This window comes from Lampris incognitus, chromosome 2 (assembly GCF_029633865.1).
Source record: "Lampris incognitus isolate fLamInc1 chromosome 2, fLamInc1.hap2, whole genome shotgun sequence".
NCBI classification, from domain to species: Eukaryota; Metazoa; Chordata; class Actinopteri; order Lampriformes; family Lampridae; genus Lampris; species Lampris incognitus.
In genome coordinates this window covers 64,458,897-64,479,559 of record NC_079212.1, presented here as the reverse complement: position 1 = coordinate 64,479,559, position 20,663 = coordinate 64,458,897, and the positions used below count along the sequence as shown (strand labels likewise).

At 43.9% G+C, this 20,663-nt stretch overlaps 1 protein-coding gene across 1 annotated transcript in view; it reads left to right on the top strand.

Annotated features, from left to right (window-relative positions):
* Nucleotides 1-20,663, top strand: part of LOC130107007 (sodium-coupled neutral amino acid transporter 3-like) — a 187,628-nt gene that overhangs the window by 113,624 nt on the left and 53,341 nt on the right. The gene's annotated exons all lie outside the window — the stretch shown is intronic.

Here is a 20,663-nt window from a genome sequence, read left to right as displayed (position 1 = left end):
TAAAATTGATGAACAAAATCTTTGCATATGAGCAACATTTTTCTTTTTTGGTGGGTTGCCAGTCCTTGGCTCCGAGCAAATGTATATGAGTAAGGGGGTAAGCACCTGATGATCAGTACAGACCGTAAATCTGCAGCCCCACAGGTAGGTTTTCCATTTTTCAATGGCCCAAACACATGAAAGGGTCTCTTTCTCAACAGTTGAATATCAGCCATCTGCTGAAGAGAGTGTTCTGGAGGTGAACACAGTGACTCTCAGATATCCATCCATAATCTGAAGCATCAGCTGAAATTGCTGTCAGTAAATCCAGATCAAGAAATTTCAAGGCTGGGCTGTCGATAAGCAAATGTTTTACATGTGTGAAGCTGGTTCATGCTTTTTCAGACAATTCGAACTCAGTGTCATGTAGGCAAGCAAGCAATGGTTCGGCATCAGTCGGGGAAAGGGCATGCAAGATTTTAGACAGGTTTTCCTTGTCTGGTTAGAGACCTTGCGCCGCGACCATTTGGCCCAGATGCTCTGATTGAAGTGGCATTTTGACTCATTCAGTTGAAGGCCTGCATTTCGGAGATGCTGGAGCACTGCCTTTGATGGTGGTGTCATGCTCAGTAGCTCTGTGGCCCTGGATGATGAAGACGTCGAGGTTGTTTGTCACATTTGGTTAACACTGTGAGTAGTGCTGAGAGACAAACTGAAATTTCAGTAAATTTTTAATATTTACAAATGGAATTGATAGAGATCAGCTCAATTATTGGACATACTGAAACTCTGTCAATGTTTTTCTTTTCTGAGCTTGATGCCAAGAGAGAAGATATCATGTGGTGTATACTATTACCTATGTCCCAATTGGAAGGAGGCATCCTACAAAAGGTGCGTTTCTGGGCTGCATATGCCAGAGGGACTGTTCCACTTCAAATGCGGCCGACAGATACAGCCTATACTCTTGGCTGAATTTTGAGGACACAACTGATGTCTCCTTCACAGCCCTTGACATCCCAAAGCCCTTTTACACACCTGTCAGTGCAAAGTTTTGCTTTTTAACGGACAAAAATGCGATCTCATTTTCAGAAGTAGTAACATAAGTATCTGCCCTGATGATAACAATCTACAGTCTAGGGGCTGCAACCCCCCGCAAATGTGTGGTCACCCCTGAGCATAATTTAGATTGCACAACAACCAGGAGTCGCAAGTCAGCTGACCTGTGGTGGAATAGAGGGTTAAAAGGTCTGCGATATAGGAGGAGGACAGCCCATTAGGGCTTTATAAATAAACAGGAGGACCTGAAAATCAACTCTGAACTGCACAGGCTGCCAGTGGAGAGAGGCCAGTATAGGGGTAATATGGTCTCTCTTCTGGGTACCTGTCAGTAGCCTAACTATGGTGTTCTGGACCAGTTGCAGGCGGGACAGGGATGACTGACTAATCCCAATATATGGAGTTGCAGTAGTCCAAGTAGGAGGATATCAAAGTGTGGATGACTTTCTTGAGCTCTTTAAAAGAGAGAAACTGCTTGATTTTGGTAACAGTATGAAGTTGGGGAAAAAAATGGTTTTCACTACTGCATTAACTTGCTTGTTAAACTTGAAGGTGGAATCAAATATCACACCAAGGTTTTTGACATGATGCTTGACAAGGGTGGACAGGTTGCCAAGGCTGTTGGTAAACACTTAAACAGAGTCAGGGGGACAAATAGGGCAACTTCAGATTTGACTTCATTCAGCTTTAGGAAGTTTTGTGCCTTCCAGCACTTTTTGTCCCCAAAGTAGTTGAAGATGCTGACAAGACTGGACTGATTGTTTGGTCTCAGGGGGAGATAAAGCTGAGTTTCATCAGTGTAACAGTGGAAGGAAATGTCATATTTTTGAATGATTTGACTGAGGATGTATGTATATGAGCATGTATATAGAGAAAAGAATCGGACCTAGGATAGAACCTTGTGGGACCCCACTGGAAGGATGCTGGGATGGGCTATGTCAAACACATCCTTCAGGAGGGCAGTAAGGATAATGTCATAGGGGCAGGTTGTAGGTTTTATGATGGAAGCAATAGTAAATTCGATACTTTCCTTCTCTACTTTTAGTGTGTCACACAAATTAAGCACCTCTGCGTCACCATGCTTTATGTTTATGTCCCGTTGTCCTTCCGGGTGTTATTGTAAGCCTAATGTAACATTACTTAGACCAGCCGCCAACAGAGAAAAGCAGGCAGGTGAGAATGGGAACAGGTGAGTGTCACGTAGTGTTCCTAGTGCCCCTTGTGTAACGCAGTTTATTTAGGGCTATTATCAATCACCCAGAGAACCTGACATGAAGAGGACAGAAAAGAGTACTGGCAGCTTGTGAGAAGTGTCGGTGCGCAAGAAGAAGTCACAGTACACCAAAGAGTAAAATGTAGAAGTGGCGGTACTGTGTAACGGTGAGTACTGGCCCGCTTCGAGCACTGAGATATATCAAATCAATTCAAAAAGTAGTGTAATATCTTGATTATAGTGGATTTTGATTTATAATCATGTGATGACAGGCGGCATGGTGGCGCAGTGGTTAGCGCGGTCGCCTCACAGCAAGAAGGTCCTGGGTTCGAGCTCGGGGGTAGTCCAACCTTGGTGGGTCGTCCCGGGTCATGCATCCTCTGTGTGGAGTTTGCATGTTCTCCTTGTGTCTGCGTGGGTTTCCTCCGGGGGCTCCAGTTTCCTCCCACAGTCCAAAGACATGTAGGTCAGGTGAATCGGCCGTACTACATTGTCCCTAGGAATGAATGTGTGTGTGTGTGTGTGTGTGTGTGTGTGTGTGTGTGTGTGTGTGTGTGTGTGTGGGCCCTGTGATGGCCTTGAGGCCTGTCCAGGGTGTCTCCCCACCTGCCGCCCAGTGACTGCTGGGATAGGCTCCAGCATACCCGTTACCCTGAGAGCAGGATAAGTGGCTCAGATAACGGATGGATGGATGGATGGATAGATGGATGGATGGATCATGTGATGGTATTGGGTGTGCATGTGAACTGATTTGTGGCATACATTTATCCTCACCTAGTCATGGCTGTTTGACTAGCTTCAGGCCGTTATTGTGTTTTTGAACTGATGGATGTCTTATCTTCCAACCACATTTCAGAAGAATGTCGGTCAGTTACATTTACCTCTGTGCGCCCTCAGAAAGCTGAAAAGGGAGAACCCTTGCGCCTGATTGGAGCAGCCCATGACTGCACAGAACTGAGGCATCTTAAACTGTAAAGGGCATTGGTTGGGCATATGAAAAGGGGTTTAAAATAGTAAAAAGTTGGTTGTTTAAATATTACTCTGTAAGCTGTCTCTTGATCAGATGTTATTGTTTTTATTTTTGGAGGGAATTCACACAAGTCTTACTTACTCTAAGCAACAAAAGTTTAATAGGACAACATTTCGATCCCACATGGATCTTCGCCAGGTCACCTGATGAAGATCCATGTGGGCTCAAAACGTTGTCCTATTAAGTGTTATGGCTAGCAGGAAGTGCGCAGGCATCACCCCCCCCCCTTTCATTGATGATGTGCTAATAGCCTTGCACCTACGTGATGTGCTTCTGTAATTACTTCCCTTCAATTCACACAGTCTTGGCATAGTTATTAATCTGTCACTGTAGGCTGTAGAATCCCTGGGAGACCCAACTCCAACCAACCGTGACTTGTGGACTCTGGAAGCGATATGATAAAGTGGTGGTGATGCGCTAGTGATGTTACTGGCCTTAACGGTATTCCATTTTACATGAACTTCATACTGCGTTGACACGTCATATCCATAGCTATGATGCTGCATGTACTGCACAATATTAAGGAAATTTCACAGTTCTTGTTTGTTGAGGAAAAGGGAACTTTTTTTTTACATGTCACAAATTAGGATGAAGTCATAAAACAATGTTATTATATCTATGATTAACATTACCTGCTATGACGCAGCACCATACAATACAGTGTAAACACAGACCTTCAGATCAGTGATTACATGAGATTGCTGCTGTGCTGGAGAGGTTTTTAGGGAGAAATATTCCCATTCAAGAATGACAGCTAGGAGCTATAGTGTATTGGGAAATTTGCATTAAGCGTATTGCAAAAATATCGAGGTCTAAATGTTCATGGTCAAATTAATGTCACTTCAGCCATGTAGCCTTGTTCACTCCATTCACATGTTTTACTACTTTAAATTTACTGGTGCTAGAGGTGAGAGTAATATGAGCACTTGACTGAGGGAGTTGTGACTCTTCCTGCCGGACCATTTTTGGTGCAACATGGAAGGGCACTGGAAATGAACGGGCAAGGCTGTTGGCCATAGTTTAATATTTAACCTGCAATACAGCCTTTTCCGCTGGGCAACCCCGAGTCGGGGAATACAGATTCACTCAGAATGACAAAGTCTATTGAGCTAACGTGCTCAAATTATTTATTACAAGGAACTAAAATATTTCTTCCATAGATTTAATTTCAGTAATCACTAGAACTCATATTAAATGGTATCCCAGTAGTTCTGTTTTGTCAGCCTGACATTTGACTGCATCACATCAATACCATTTTAGTGCTATTTCAGTTAACTTGTGCTAACTGGTTATGATAATCATGAATATTGAAATATATAGCCAGTCTCAGCACGGCAGTGCATTACAACAGATCCCAGGAAAAGGACTTTTACAGTAATGTACATACCTGGTCCAGTAATGTACATACCTGGCCCAACACTGTCAACTGCTTTATTGTTCAGTTGAATTAATAAAATGACTTCTTACTGAAGCCATAAACTGCCTTAAAGCATTTTTCAGGCAGTTACATTCATTATGTCACATTAATTATATCAAAAATCACAATAAGACTCCAAGGCACTCTCTTTTAAAAAGTAAAATGCCTTTAATGTCATGGCATGGTTATATAAGACCTATAAAAACCAACTCCGATATGTTTTGGCGTCAAGCCTTCGTCAAGGAGTCAAACAGATCTCATGGAACAAATGCCCCTTCTCTAGTGGTATTCCACTAATAGGAATCTTCTCTAGTGGTATTCCACCAATAGGAATCTTTTTAGTGGCATTCCGCCATAGGAATCTTCTCTAGTGGTATTCCACCAATAGGAATCTTCTCTACTGGTATTCCACCAATAGGAATCTTCTCTAGTGACATTCCACCAATAGTAATCTTCTCTAGTGGTATTCCACCAATAGGAATCTTCTCTAGTGGCATTCCGCCATAGGAATCTTCTCTAGTGGTATTCCACCAATAGGAATCTTCTCTACTGGTATTCCACCAATAGGAATCTTCTGTAGTGGTATTCCACCAATAGGAATCTTCTCTAGTGCTATTCCACCAATAGGAATCTTCTCTAGTGGTAGTCCACCATGGGAATCTTCTCTAGTGGCAGTCCACCATAGGAACCTTCTCTAGTGGTATTCCACCAATAGGAATCTTCTCTACTGGTATTCCACCAATAGGAATCTTCTCTAGTGGTATTCCACCAATTGGAATCTTCTCTAGTGGTATTCCACCAATAGGAATCTTCTCTAGTGGTATACCACCAATAGGAATCTTCTCCAGTGGTATTCCACCAATAAGATTCTACCACCTGGGTATTTAGTAGCCTGTAATTTGTCAACTTTTCGTACAGGAGATGGGATGTGGTCAATGCCAAAGGCTTGTAACGTGGATGGGTTATTGTTATGGAAATCCAGATAGTGTCTAGCTAGAGGGTACTTTACATTTCCTGTGCAGATGGCATATTTGTGTTCTGCTATCCTTTCCTGCAAACGTCTTTTTGTTCTGGTCTTGTACCCCAATCCAAAGGGCACCTTAAACAAACTATTTGAGTCTAGGAAGCGCTCCTACCCAAACACGTTCATTATATTGCTTTAGAATTTGTCAGCTGAGCTGACAATACATTTTTTACAATGACAGGTTTGCAAGATTTCAGCAAAAAAGAAAAGAAAGCAGGGCCAAGAAAAGTGTGTGGCTAATGTTATGTGATGTTGTGTTATAATCATTGCAAAAATAAATTGTAAATTTTTTTTTCTAAATTTATCTCTAATTTTTCCCTTTTTCTCCCAATTTAGTGGCCAATCGATCCCTATTTTAATTCAGACACTACCCTCGTACAGCGTGCGTTCGCCAACTGCATCTCTCTGGCCGGCAGTCTGGAAGGAAACGCCTCCCCACTTTCGTGACAAGGCGACTCCAGGCCGAACCACTGTTTTTTCCGAGACACACAGAGACGCATTCACGTGACGAACACAAGCTGACTCCGCCCCCCTCCCGTAGGCAGCGCTGCCAATTGTTGCTGCTTCACCGAGTCCGGCCATAGTCGGATCTGACGAGACCGAGGCGCGAACCCCGGTCCCCAGGGGGCAACTGCATCGACACAAAGCCGATGCTTAGACCGCTACACCACCGCGGACCCCAAATAAATTGTAAATTTAAGCACATAGCATAATCTTACTTTCTTAGCGTAGCACTGATCAATTAACCAGACTGTGGTTTGACTGTTGGACAGCTATTCATTATTGGCCCGGGGACCAATTCCAGTTGGACGTCATTGTTGTGGTCAGGGACAGGACAGGAGGGTGTTCTACATGTTTTTATCAGGGTTCTTTTAGCTGAGATTCTTGTCAGCGAGGGAGTTGTGCTGGTTTGACTTGATTCCTACTCATGAAAAGGCTCTTGCACACACCTACATCGATCCCAATAGATCAAGACCTTAGCACAAAGAGTGACCGTGACGCATCCAGAAATCAACCGAGCATCGGGGCAGCATGGCAGCCCAGTGGTTAGAACTGTTGCCTCCCGGGCATCCGGGTAGCGTGGCTGTCTGTTCCATTTACTACCAACATGGGGATCGTCAGTTTGAATCCCTGTGTTACTTCCGGCTTGGTCAGGCGTCCCTACAGACACAAATCGCCATGTCTGCGGGTGGGAAGCCGGATGTGGGTATGTGTCCTGGTCGCTGCACTAGCGCCTCCTCTGGTCGGTCGGAGTGCCTGTTCGGGGGGGGGGGGACTCGGGGGAATAGCGTGATCCCCCCACGTGCTACGTCCTCCTGGTGAAACTCCTCACTGTCAGGTGAAGAGAAGCGGCTGGTGACTCCCCGTGTATGGGAGGCTGCAGCCCTCCCCGGATCAGCAGAGGCGGTGGAGCAGCGACCGGGGCGGCTCGGAAGAGTGGGGAAATTGGACGGGTACAAATTGGGGAAAGGGGGAAAAAAAGAACTGTTGCCTCCCACCAAGGAGGTCCTTGGGGTTATGGGTTATGTCACCAACATGACCCAGATGTGTATGCTTTGTTTGTGCAATGCTTTCTTGAATAACAGACAACAGATTCATAACACTGTCCAGCACTGCAGCAATCTGCTCAACCATCCGACTCCAGCATGAAGAGTCGGGTGTTGGTTGGTAGTGCATCTTGTCCTCCCCAGGTAGTGCCTGTGCTCCGAGTAACTTCTGATGTTGCTGACAGCTCCACAGTCTCCATCTCGGCCCTGAAGATCAGCCCTCTTGAGTCTTCTGCAAAGTGGTTGTTCTTGATGACGAATGCAGTGATGAGGAAAGAAGTCATGGAATTGTGTTCTCTTTTCTCAGCAACACAACGAGCCCCTTCTCCTTTCTGACCATTGTGGATGCAGAAGAGTTTTTACATTACATTTCATTACATTACATTAGGTTATCAGCCTCATACGATTGTTTACCATCAACGTTGGTGTTTAATAACTTTGGTGTTTAATAGTCATAATTGAACCATTCAAGTTGATGGAATAATCAGTGTTGCACTTGTAACCTGCACGACAGGGGAATGGGCCTATGCTTGCGCAGGGACAGTTTACAGTCTAATGTCTAAGTTCAGTGGAGATTGGTGTAGGTTTTTTTCTAGACCAGATTCTAGTACTCACCCCAAAGACAACACACACACTCGTGGGTATAGTTTACAATAAAAAAAACCAATTTATTTCAACAGTTCAAAGTAAAGTTATTTCAATATCAATACTAAATGAGATGTGTTATACATATATATATATATATTTTACTCTATTATACTTTTTAAAAGTTCTTCCTAATATTCTATTTATTGTCTATATCTATCTATATTCTATTTTATACCCTTCTAATATATTACTTATGCAGCCATATTCTACACTAACAAATTAAAGAAAATAATCCAAAATAAAGTATGAGTGCACTCAAAGAAAATAATAAAGAAAAGAAAAGGGGGAATGATTCAGTCTTTCAATCTGTGCAAGGTGCAATGTCCAGATCCTACCACAATCACAGGGGCAAGTTAATGTAGAGGCGATGATGATGAATCCAAATCCAGGGCGATGATGGGGGCAATCCAAAGGGGGTATCCAAGGGTTCCAAAAGGTGTAGCGAGGGGGGTTGTTCGGGGTACTAAAAAAACCAGTCTGCACAAAATTGTACAGATTCCTTATTAATTGCAATCTCTATCAAACAATTACAAACAAAATAAAAATACCCAAATCTAGAGTCAATTCTCAGAATTAAATCATTTCCTACATATAACTAATATGCGGCTGAATGACAACAGCCTATTGCTGTAAGAACAGTTAAAAACAATGTCATCGCAGCCAGGCTGCGGCACTATCAACGTGAATTCACGTCTAGCTGGCTGCTATGGGTTCCATGGATGCCATGTAGCCCGAGTTGGCTCGGTGGCTAGTGGCAACTGGAGCTTACAGTTTTTTTTAACAACAAGCATATTATTATATTAAAATGTCTAACATTCCTACATCAAATAAACCCTATGGACCGGGTGTCCTGACTGGTTTTAAAGCTCTGAATCATATGGGAACTGCTAAGGATCATAGATATACGTTTTAGCTGGGTTAGCTTAGCTTAGCAACCAATGGAAAGTTGTCAGTCTTTAGATTTCAAGATTTTAAACTCTTATCTCACCAGGATTCCAGCAGCGTACAAAACACAAGAGAAAAGAGTCTTCCTTCTTCCTTCAACAGGAGATCATCTGTCTTTGGATAAAATCAAGATATCCTACGTAAATGGCTATGATTACATGGAACACAGAACGCTGTTTACTTTTTAGCTTTGGCTAGCGGCTCACCAAGGAAGCTTCGTGGGAGGGATCTTTTTTGTCGTAGTTCAAATGTCCTGTAGCTCAAATATCCATAGTTCAAATATGAATAATTCAAGTATCCATAGTCAAAGTTGTCCGTATTTCTAAATATCCCAATTTCTCTTCTCTATTGTTGACGGTTTTTTGTATGGTTTAAACTCTGTAGCTCGTGTGCCTCCTAGAGGCTACTCGTGGAACTTACATACGTCACAGGGTACATGTAATCATGTGGGTTACATTCTCCCCCTCTAAACCGCATCAGTCTCTGCATGCGTCTAAACACTGTATCGTCTTGCAGAGGGCACTCTAGAAGAATCAGGGACATTTCTGCCCAAATTTTCAAAAAATGAGGCCATGGCTAGGACTAAAGGCCTTCCTAGTTCACCATAACAGAGTCTCTCAGGGGGATGTCTTTCTCTGATAGATCTTCTGATCGGTTCGCTCTCAGACGGGTTTCCGTCAGACAGGTCAGCCTGGCCTGTCACACCAGTGGGCGGTGCACTCTCGGGTTCAAGTGGGTTGTTTTCAGGTGAACGTCCTTCAACAGGTCCAAATTGAGGTACAACAGTAGTAGATGATGCGAGGTCTCCCTCAGGTAAGTGTCTTCGAACAGGTTGAGAGAATTCATCTGTGACTACTTCTGTCTCACACCCAATTGGTTTCTTTTCAAGTAACTGATTGTGAACAGACTCAGGGGTATGGGGTACTTCACTAAGGAGTGGACTATCAGATTGGGAGAACTCCGACGGACTTGGATTCAACCCGACTGGGTTCAACAGTTCCGTGGCACGTGCTAGAGGGGTGGCCTGTGTGGTTGTCCTAATGCTTTGGGGAAACCTTGTGGAGATCTGTGGATAGCAATCCTCATCCTCGTCACTGCTGGGCATATCTGGGTCAACAATATTGTCGTGCCTGGTCTGCTGCGAGACTGCTTCCCTGCGTCTCAGCCTCCTTGTTGGCAAGTTTGTTTCAGGTTCTGAGATTTTATCTGTAGCAGGTAGAAAGCCGCAGGGCAGAAGAAGGTCTCTGTGAAGGGTACGGTGTGGACCTTCACCCTGTTCTTGCTTGACGACATACACTAGGCCATCTCCCATCCTCTTCACCACAGTATGGACTTCCTTTTCCCATCTGTCCGCAAGTTTATGTTTTCCTCTTAAATTGACATTCTTCACCAGGACTCTATCTCCGGGAACAAGTTCTGCGGCTCTGATGTTTTTATCAAACCTGGCTTTATTCTTCTCTCTCATCTTCTTAGAGCTTTCAGAAGCAAGTGCATAGCTGTCTTGGAGGCGCTGTCGAAGATGTTTAACATACTCCGAATGCGACTTGAATCCAATTTGGTCTGGTGTAAGGCCTAGAACCAGATCAATGGGTAGTCTTGGCTGTCTACCAAACAACAATTCATATGGAGAGTAGCCTGTGGTGTCATTTTTCGTGCAATTGTATGCATGGACTAGCGGTTTGACAAAGTCCCTCCAATGATATTTATCTTTGTCTTCTAGTGTCCCAAGCATGCTGAGAAGGGTCCTGTTAAATCTCTCGACAGGGTTTCCACGTGGATGGTATGGCGTGGTTCTGATCTTTTCAGTTCCAATCAGACAGCACAACTCCTTGATGGTGTGGGATTCAAAATCTCTCCCCTGATCACTGAGAAGGCGACTTGGAAAACCATACTGTACAATGAAGTTTTCCCACAGTGTTTTGGCAACCGTATTCGCCTTTTGGTCTTTCGTGGGGATGGCAACGGCAAACTTGGTGAAGTGATCCGTGATGACGAGGATGTTTCTAGTGTCCTTACTATCAGGCTCAATACAGAGGTAATCCATACACACCAGTTCAAGGGGATAACTGGTCTGTATATTCTCCATATGAGCAGCATGCTGGGAATTGGCTTTCCGCCTCACGCATCTTTCACAAGTCCTACACTTCTGTTCAACAGACTGAAACATCTTTGGCCAGAAAAATCTGGAACGAACAAGATGAAGGACACGCTGAGCGCCAAGACGACCGACTTCATCGTGAAGGCCTTGCAATGCTCTTTCTCTGTGGCTACTAGGCAGCACCAGCTGATAGATGTGATTCCCACGATCAAGACATTTCCTGAACAGTACTCCATCTATAAGCTCTAGTCTATTCCATTCTCTAAGGAGCAGCTTGACTTCTGGCAGTTCAGAGGACATCTCTTGAAAAGTGGGTTTTCGGTTTCCTTGAATGAAACTGATCACACGTCTGATAGATGGATCCTGTCTTTGAGACTGATACCAGTCATTGTGAGTCATTCCAGGGAGGGTGCCTTGTCCAGAGAACACAAAGTCATCAGGGATGGCAGAAGCATCTAAAGCTAAGGATTCAGCAAGAATGGGGAGTTCTGGCTGCAAATAGTCAGCCAAAGTGGTCACAGAGTGGCGTTGACATAAAGCAGACAGCATGTCACCAGAAACAGTTTTACTTTCTCCATCCAAAACCCTTTGCTTCAGCTCTTCTATCCTCGCTTTCTCCTGCTTGAACTCCTCATCTTCTTCTGACGGACTCTGAGGTCTTCTGGACAACCCATCGGCATCTTGATTGCTGATCCCAGCCCTATACTTTATGGTGAATCTGTAGGTTGACAGAGCGGCTAACCAGCGATGTCCTGCTGCATCAAGCTTTGCTGTGGTCAACACATAAGTTAGGGGTTATTGTCTGTTAAAACCTGAAATTCTGTTCCATAGAGGTAATCATGGAATTTCTCACAGATGGCCCATTTCAAGGCGAGGTACTCTTGCTTGTGGGCAGGATAGTTTTGTTCACTTCTGGATAGTCCTCTGCTGGCATAAGCTACAACCCTCAGCTTCCCATCGTGTTCCTGATAGAGCGCAGCACCGAGACCATCGCGGCTGGCATCAGTATGCAGGACGTAAGGAAGATTGGGATTGGCGAAGGCAAGAACAGGGGCCGAAGTCAGTTTATCTATGAGAGTTCTAAAAGCAACGTCACACTCTTCGGTCCACTCATTTCCAAAAGGTAAGGTGGGATTGATGGAAGTCTTGACCCTGTCCTTCTTGTAAATCTTCCCTCTTTTCCTTGGACCAACATAGCCAGCAGTTAGAGCATTCAATGGCTTTGCTATTTTAGAGTACCCTTCCACAAAACGTCGGTAATATCCAGCAAATCCTAGGAAGCATTTGAGCTCTTTTCTGTTGGTGGGTTGAGGCCATTCTCTCAAAGCAGAGACTTTGCTTGGATCTGTGTGGACTCCATTGGCATCTACAACATGGTCAAGGTATTTAACAGAAGTCTGGAAAAAATGGCATTTTTCAGGGGACAACTTTAGGCCATAGTCTTTGAGCCGGTTCAACACTTTCATCAATCTGGCCTCGTGCTCTTCTAGTGTGTCAGAGAAGACAATCAGGTCATCCAGAAATACTAGTACTTCATTGAGATGCAGGTCTCCAACACATTTCTCCATCAGTCTCTGAAAGGTGGTTGGTGCATTTGTCACACCTTGGGGCATACGATTAAACTCATAGAAGCCTAGAGGGCAGACAAAAGCGGTCTTGTGCTTATCTTCCTCTGCAACTTCTACTTGATAGTAACCTGACTTCAGATCCATGACAGAAAACCATTTGGCTCCACTAAGAGCAGAGAAGGTGTCTTCGATGTTGGGGAGAGCATAGGCATCTTTGATCGTTCTCATGTTCAGCTTCATGAAATCTATGCAGAGTCTTATTGCACCATTCTTCTTCTTGACAACTACAATGGGGGAAGCAAATGGAGACTCTGACTCGCGAATAATTCCAGCGTCTAGCAGCTCTCTTAGGTGTTGTTTGACAGCTTCTCTGTCAGAGGGATGAATGGGTCTGGGTCGCTCTCTAAAAGGGGCCTCATCCTGGAGTCGGATGCAATGTTTTACTGCAGTCGTATGACCATGAGACAAGTCATCAACAGCAAACACCTCTGGCATGCTGTTCAGCTGGTGTGTGATCCGTTTTTTCCACTCTTCTGGAATGGGGGAATCTTCCAAATCAAAGTTGGTGGTGTTACTCTGAGACTGAGGGATGTCAGGCACAGTCATATTTTGGGATTCAGACGGCATCACATACTGTGCTACCATCATTTCAGCTATCACCTGCCTTGGATGCAGTGTGACACTACGATCAGTCACATTTCTGAGAATGACAGGAATCTTGTTTAAAGATCGAAGTGGAGTTTCTATCAAGGAATTTTCAACAAACACTCCACCAGGTAAGGAAACGGTTTCAGGGGATTCGACCACGAAAAGGGAACGTGGGAAATGTTTCTTCACTCTGACATCTCCAAAGACTGGTGGAATGGTGACAGGATGGCGTCCATGCAACTTAACATGATTGGCTGAAATCTCTTCCTGATGACTTAAGGCAACATGCTGGAACAGCAAGATACAGTCACTATTGATATTGGGCCTTTGTAAGAATTCTCTTCCATGCTTTTCTATGCCACCTTCATATAATCTGTCAAGGACATTGGTTCCAATCAATAGGGGAATCTGAGTGTTAAAATGGCAATTTGGCACAATGAGAACTAATGAAGAGACCTGTTCAGCTATGCCAGTGATGCTGCTGGGGAAGGAGATGAGGGCTTGGATATAACCCTGGTAAGGAACATGTTGGCCACCTGCACCTTCTATCTGGAAAAGAGTCTGAATGGGCTGGATGGGGAGGAACGATAAGTGGTTCAAGTAGAATGTCTCTGAAATGGTTGTTACTTGGGAACCAGTGTCAAGGATTGATTCACATTCTATTCCGTCAATGGAGACAGATGCAGTGCAGCGTGGCCCTACAAGTTCACAGGGAAGGGATTGGCTATTTTGGTATCTTTGTCTGTATCTATTTTTTCTTGTCTGGGTTCTATTCATAATATCATTAATGGGTTTGGGACTCTTATGCTGGTACTTAGCTCCTGAACGTCCCGAAACAGGAGCTGCTACTAGTTTAAAGGCATGGAGGTGAAGGTATGCGTATTCCTGTGAGCTTCACGTTTTTGTCTCAGCTCGGTGTTCTTTTGATGGACAAGAACGGGTTTGCCCACTCACATTGCTGCCCACTCACACAGTGGGCAGCAATGTGACCATCTCCACCACATTTAAAGCAGAACCATGGCTTGGGAAAACGAGGCGTGTAAATTCGAGGTGTGGAGGCATTCGTGACCATGCAGCTGGTTTCAATCTGAGTTCTGTTTGGCTGTGGTTCTTCCTTGATGGAGAGGGTAGCAATTTGTTTCTTTAACTCAGCTACCTCATCGCGGAGTTTCTGTGTGTCTTCATTTTTGTTTTCGGCTGGGGCTTCGATTCCATAAACAGTGTGGGCATGCACTGAAGCTTTTGAGCTCCCTAGATGTTTCTTCATCCTATCTAGTTTAGCTGAACGACGGCCTTCTTCTGTCCTAAGCTGATGAAGCATTTCAGGAAATGAGGGTGGGCTATTTTTTTTCAAGCTGAAGACCTAAAATCAACGAGTGGTCCCAGCATCCTCTGCAGAACTGTCTTATTAAGTGTTTTTTTCTGAATCTACAAGTGAAGCTCCCCCTCTAGAGATGACTTTGGTGAGGAGGGTCTGAAGTCTGAATAAATAATCAGATGGCTTCTCTCCAGAATTCTGGTTTGCACTCAAGAATGCAGCAAAAAGCTCTTCTCCATCTCCTACGACTCCAAAGGCTGATTCGATGTGGTTTACGTACGCAACAGGGTTTGCATTGACACCAAGTGGTTTCACCATGTCAGAAGCTGGACCAACCAAACTCTCTAGAACCTTTCTGATTTTTTGTGAATCGGTGACATAGGTGTCACTTAGAAGCAGCTCAACTTGAGTTCTCCAAGCTTCATAATCTACTTCCCCATTTGGCTTTGGAAGCCTACCTGAGAAGGTTCGAATTTTACTTGGGCTACTGTATGGTTGTGTTGACTCATTCTTAATAACATGTTCTACTACTACGTTCTGGATGCTCGGGGGATTAATGATGTCTTCTTCAAGGCTCATTGAATTACGCACGGATGAGTGTGTGGTTGGAGCACGGTGAATGTCAGATATAGATGGCCGTCTGTTACATTCTCGGGTCATGCTAGGCGTGTGCTCAACATCAATGCTAGGCTGAGTGTCCTGCATAGGGCTGTGTTCTGATAAAGACGTGTTGTCAGTTTTCTGTGATGCTGTAGACCGAATGCGTCTCAGTTCATTTTCTAAGATGGAGGCATAGCCTGACATGGCACTACCACCAATAGCGCTGAGTTCTTCGAGAAATTGCTAGGCTAAGTCTTTGCCTATTTCCTCTTGACATATTTGTCTAATTGTTCTGACATTCCATAGAGTAGTTGGATCAACAGTGCTAGGTATAAGGCCAAGGGTATCTGGGGTTATCCTGGTGATTGACTTTTCACACTCAAATTCTATTAATACCCTACCATTAGGTTGGTTGGGCTCATCCGCAACTCTGATGCAGGATGAGATCTTCCCATGTTGTTCGAAGAAGCTTATTATCATTTCGGCAGAGCTCATTTCATTGACACCTTCAACTAATAAGCAGTTTTGTCCATGGACGTTATACTGATTGCAAAGATCCATATTGACTGTGTTATTTTCAAAATAAAAAAATATATATAATCAAGTATTTTATAGAGGTGTGGTCAGTGGGGTAGTATATGGCCTGAAACGCTAATTAACCAATCTCCTGGCTGGCTCGCCAACTTTCTGTAACCTGCACGACAGGGGAATGGGCCTATGCTTGCACAGGGACAGTTTACAGTCTAATGTCTAAGTTCAGTGGAGATTGGTGTAGGTGTTTTTCTAGACCATATTCTAGTACTCACCCCAAAGACAACACACACACTCGTGGGTATATGTTACAATAAAAAAAACCCAATTTATTTCAACAGTTCAAAGTAAAGTTATTTCAATATCAATACTAAATGAGATGTGTTATACACACACACACATATATATATATATATATATATATATATATATATTTTATTTTTTTTACTCTATTATACTTTTTAAAAGTTCTTCCTAATATTCTATTTATTGTCTATATCTATCTATATTCTATTTTATACCCTTCTAATATATTACTTATGCAGCCATATTCTACACTAACAAATTAAAGAAAATAATCCAAAATAAAGTATGAGTGCACTCAAAGAAAATAATAAAGAAAAGAAAAGGGGGAATGATTCAGTCTTCCAATCTGTGCAAGGTGCAATGTCCAGATCCTACCACAATCACAGGGGCAAGTTAATGTAGAGGCGATGATGATGAATCCAAATCCAGGGCGATGATGGGGGCAATCCAAAGGGGGTATCCAAGGGTTCCAAAAGGTGTAGCAAGGGGAGTTGTTCAGGGTACTAAAAAAAAAACCAGTCTGCACAAAATTGTACAGATTCCTTATTAATTGCAATCTCTATCAAACAATTACAAACAAAATAAAAATACCCAAATCTAGAGTCAATTCTCAGAATTAAATCATTTCCTACATATAACTAATATGCGGCTGAATGACAACAGCCTATTGCTGTAAGAACAGTTAAAACAATGTCATCGCAGCCAGGCTGCGGCACTATCAACGTGAATTCACGTCTAGCTGGTTGCTATGGTTTCCATGGATGCCATGTAGCCCGAGTTGGCTCGGTGGCTAGTGGCAACTGGAGCTTACAGTTTTTTTTTAACAACAAGCATATTATTATATTAAAATGTCTAACATTCTTACATCAAATAAACCCTATGGACCGGGTGTCCTGACTGGTTTTAAAGCTCTGAATCATATGGGAACTGCTAAGGATCATAGATATACGTTTTAGCTGGGTTAGCTTAGCTTAGCAACCAATGGAAAGTTGTCAGTCTTTAGATTTCAAGATTTTAAACTCTTATCTCACCAGGATTCCAGCAGCGTACAAAACACAAGAGAAAAGAGTCGTCCTTCTTCCTTCAACAGGAGATCATCTGTCTTTGGATAAAATCAAGATATCCTACATAAATGGCTATGATTACATGGAACACAGAAAGCTGTTTACTTTTTAGCTTTGGCTAGCGGCTCACCAAGGAAGCTTCGTTGGGGGGATCTTTTTTGTCGTAGTTCAAATGTCCTGTAGCTCAAATATCCGTAGTTCAAATATCAATAATTCAAGTATCCATAGTCAAAGTTGTCCGTATTTCTAAATATCCGTATTTCTCTTCTCTATTGTTGACGGTTGTTTGTATGGTTTAAACTCTGTAGCTCGTGTGCCTCCTAGAGGCTACTTGTGGAACTTACATACGTCACAGGGTACATGTAATCATGTGGGTTAAACACTGACTTGAGTACTTTGATAGGCAGGGGAAGGCTTCAGTAATGTTGTCACGAAACAGGCAGGATGATGACTTACTTAAATGAATACTGTTAGAACAGTCAGTAAAGAAAACTGACTAATCAACACTAATGACCTAATTAATACTGAGCAAGTACAACCAACGATGAGCAGCAATACAATGATCAAGGCACAAACGGTGCCGCCTTGACCATTCAGGTGGTGAGGCCCTGCAATATCGTGTGTGTGTGTGTGTGTGTGTGTGTGTGTGTGTGTGTGTGTGTGTGTGTGTGTGTGTGTGTGTGTGTGTGTGTGTGTGTGCAGACAGTGGTACGCTAAATACACGTAAATTATAAAACACACACACACACACACACACACACACACACACACACACACACACACACACGTCTGTCAGGTCGGGCAGTCCCAACATGGGCGTGGTAGTCAAAGTCAGTTTCATTCGAATGAGAGCTGCATCAGCAGCCTCTGTCTACGTCCCACTGTCAGTTGGCTTCAGTCCATGGCCATGCATGATAGTCAATAGTGGAGCCTCCTTCCCACACACACGGGCACTGGAGAGAGGACACGTGTGCGGGTGGGGGAGGCCGTGCCCGTGTGCCCAGTGGGAGGCTGTACGTGAACACATAGACACGGAGGGAAGAGTGTGGTGAATTTCAGACAAAAAGAGAACTAGTGAGAGAGAGCTATTGAGAGAACTAGTGAGAGAACTAGTGAGAGAACTAGTGAGAGAGAACCAGTGAGAGAACTAGTGAGAGAGACCTAGTGAGCGAGAACCAGTGAGAGACCTAGTGAGCGAGAACTAGTGAGAGAGAACCAGTGAGAGAACTAGTGAGCGAGAACTAGTGAGCGAGAACTAGTGAGCGAGAACTAGTGAGAGAGAGCTACTGAGAGAACTAGTGAGACAGTGCTACTGAGAGAACTAGTGACAGAACTAGTGAGAGAGAGAGCTACTGAGAGAACTAGTGAGAGAACTAGTGAGAAAGAACTAGTGAGAGAGAACTAGTGAGAAAGAACTAGTGAGAGAACTAGTGAGAAAAAACTAGTGAGAGAACTAGGAGAGAGAACTAGTGAGAGAGAACTCCTGAGAGAGAACCAGTGAGAGAGAACTAGTGAGAGAACTAGAGAGAATTAATGAGAGAGAACTAGTGAGAGAATTAGTGAGAGAGAACTAGTGAGAGAACTAGTGAAGCGAGGACTAGTGAGAGAACTCCTGAGAGAGAAACAGTGAGAAAGAACTAGTGAGAGAACTAGTGAGAGAGAACCAGTGACAGAACTAGTCAGAGAATTAGTGAGAGAGAACTAGTGAAGAGAGAACTAGTGAAGAGAGAACTAGTGAGAGAACCAGCGCGAGAGAACTAGTGAAATAACTAGTGAGAAATAACTAGTGAGAGAACTAGTGAGAGAGAACCAGTGAGAAAGAACTAGTGAGAGAGAACTAGTGAGCGAGAACTAGTGAGAGAGAACTAGTGTGATAACTAGTGAGAGAGAACTAGAGAGAGAGAACCAGGGAGAGAACCAGTGAGAAAGAACTAGTGAGAGAGACCCAGTGAAAGAGAACTAGTGAGATAACTAGTGAGAGAACTAGTGAGAGAGACCCAGTGAAAGAGAACTAGTGAGAGAGAAGTAGTGAGCGAGAACTAGTGAGAGAACTAGTGAGAGAACTAGTGAGAGAGACCCAGTGAAAGAGAACTAGTGAGAGAGAACTAGTGAGCGAGAACTAGCGAGCGAGAACTAGTGAGTGAGAACTAGTGAGAGAGAACTAGTGAGAAAGAGATACAGATTGCATTCACGAGCTACCACGGTAGCAAACAATAGAAACCAAAATGAACGTAGCGAATGAACAAAAGAAAGGTAGACGGTCCGTCTAGCAAACTGTGTGTGTCAGTGTGCACAACTGAACATCGACTGAACTCAGTCAAGGGGAGATTCAAACAAAAGGAAAAATGAAAGGAAACACGTGGAAAACCTAACGATGTAACACTGTGTAACACTTCCTACGTGACTCACGGTGTGTATCTACAACCCGGAGGATTTCGACTAACGACACTTTTCTCACGTGAGATCATTAGACCCACTATTAAACTGACCTAGTACTTGCCAGATACCCGCCTTATGTGAGGTCGCCCTTCTGCGGCAATAAGAGGTGCGCCCTCTGTTGTCCAGCGTCGAAGCGCAGGTCCATGGAAAACAGTCTCCTCCCACGCGCTACGTCCCCCTGGTGAAAAGAAGCGGCTGGTGACTCCACATGTATGGGAGGAGGCATGTGGTAGTCTGCAGCCTTCCCCGAATCAGCAAAGGGGGTGGAGCAGAGACCGGACGGCTCGGAAGAGTGGGGTAATTGGACGGGTACAATTCGGGAGGAAAAGAGGAGGGGGAGGGGGGATCAGAAAAGAAAAAAATTGCAGCTGCATCCCCATAAAGACACACGAAAGACTGAGGGAGTAAAACCACGGACACACGATTCCACTTAGCGCTCTCTCCAGCTACAGACACCTAGTGGCGTTGAGCTGTTTTTACTTGTGGAAGACAAAGGTGTCAGTTTAGAATGCATGAGTGGTGGAGGTGCGTTAATGTATACAGCCTGCCTCGATACAGACGATTACACAAAAACTGGTAAACCGGTAAAAGCCAAGAAACAGGGGGCGCAGACAAATTGGAGAGAACTGAGTATAAGGCATCAAAAACTGAATTTAGTCCCTGTCAGTCATTTTGCAGCAGCTTAAACATCTGTGCGTGCAGAATTGTTCTGTTTTTTGAGGGTTTTTATTTTAATTACAATGAAACCAATTGTGCTCTGTAATTTGAAATGTTTCAATACTTTTGCCATAAATCTGGTTCCAAGTGAGCACCTGTGCCAGGTCCTGGAAGAAGAGCACCGTGCTGATCGAGGACATTGTCCACACTTTGTGACTCTGTTTGTGTGTTATTTATTTATGTTGTTTTTTGTTTATGACTAGTTCTGTTTTGATGCGTATTAATTCTTTATTTGATGCTAATGCACGATAAGATCAACGTGTTAGCCAAGTCAGCACCACCAGCTCCCTTCCACCATGGTGCTCTGAGTAACGCAGAGAGCCTACATGTAGTCAGTCCCCCGAGGAGCCCACCAGGATGGAGCTTAACTTTGTCTCTTGTGGTTACACACGAGCTGGAATGTGGTCAGCAGTTTGTCTGTATGAGTACAGGGATTTGTTTGCATGTTCTTTTGTGTTTGTTTTGTGTGCGCATGTGTGCTTTACTGTGTGTTGTGTGTTCCTAGGTCGCAGGAT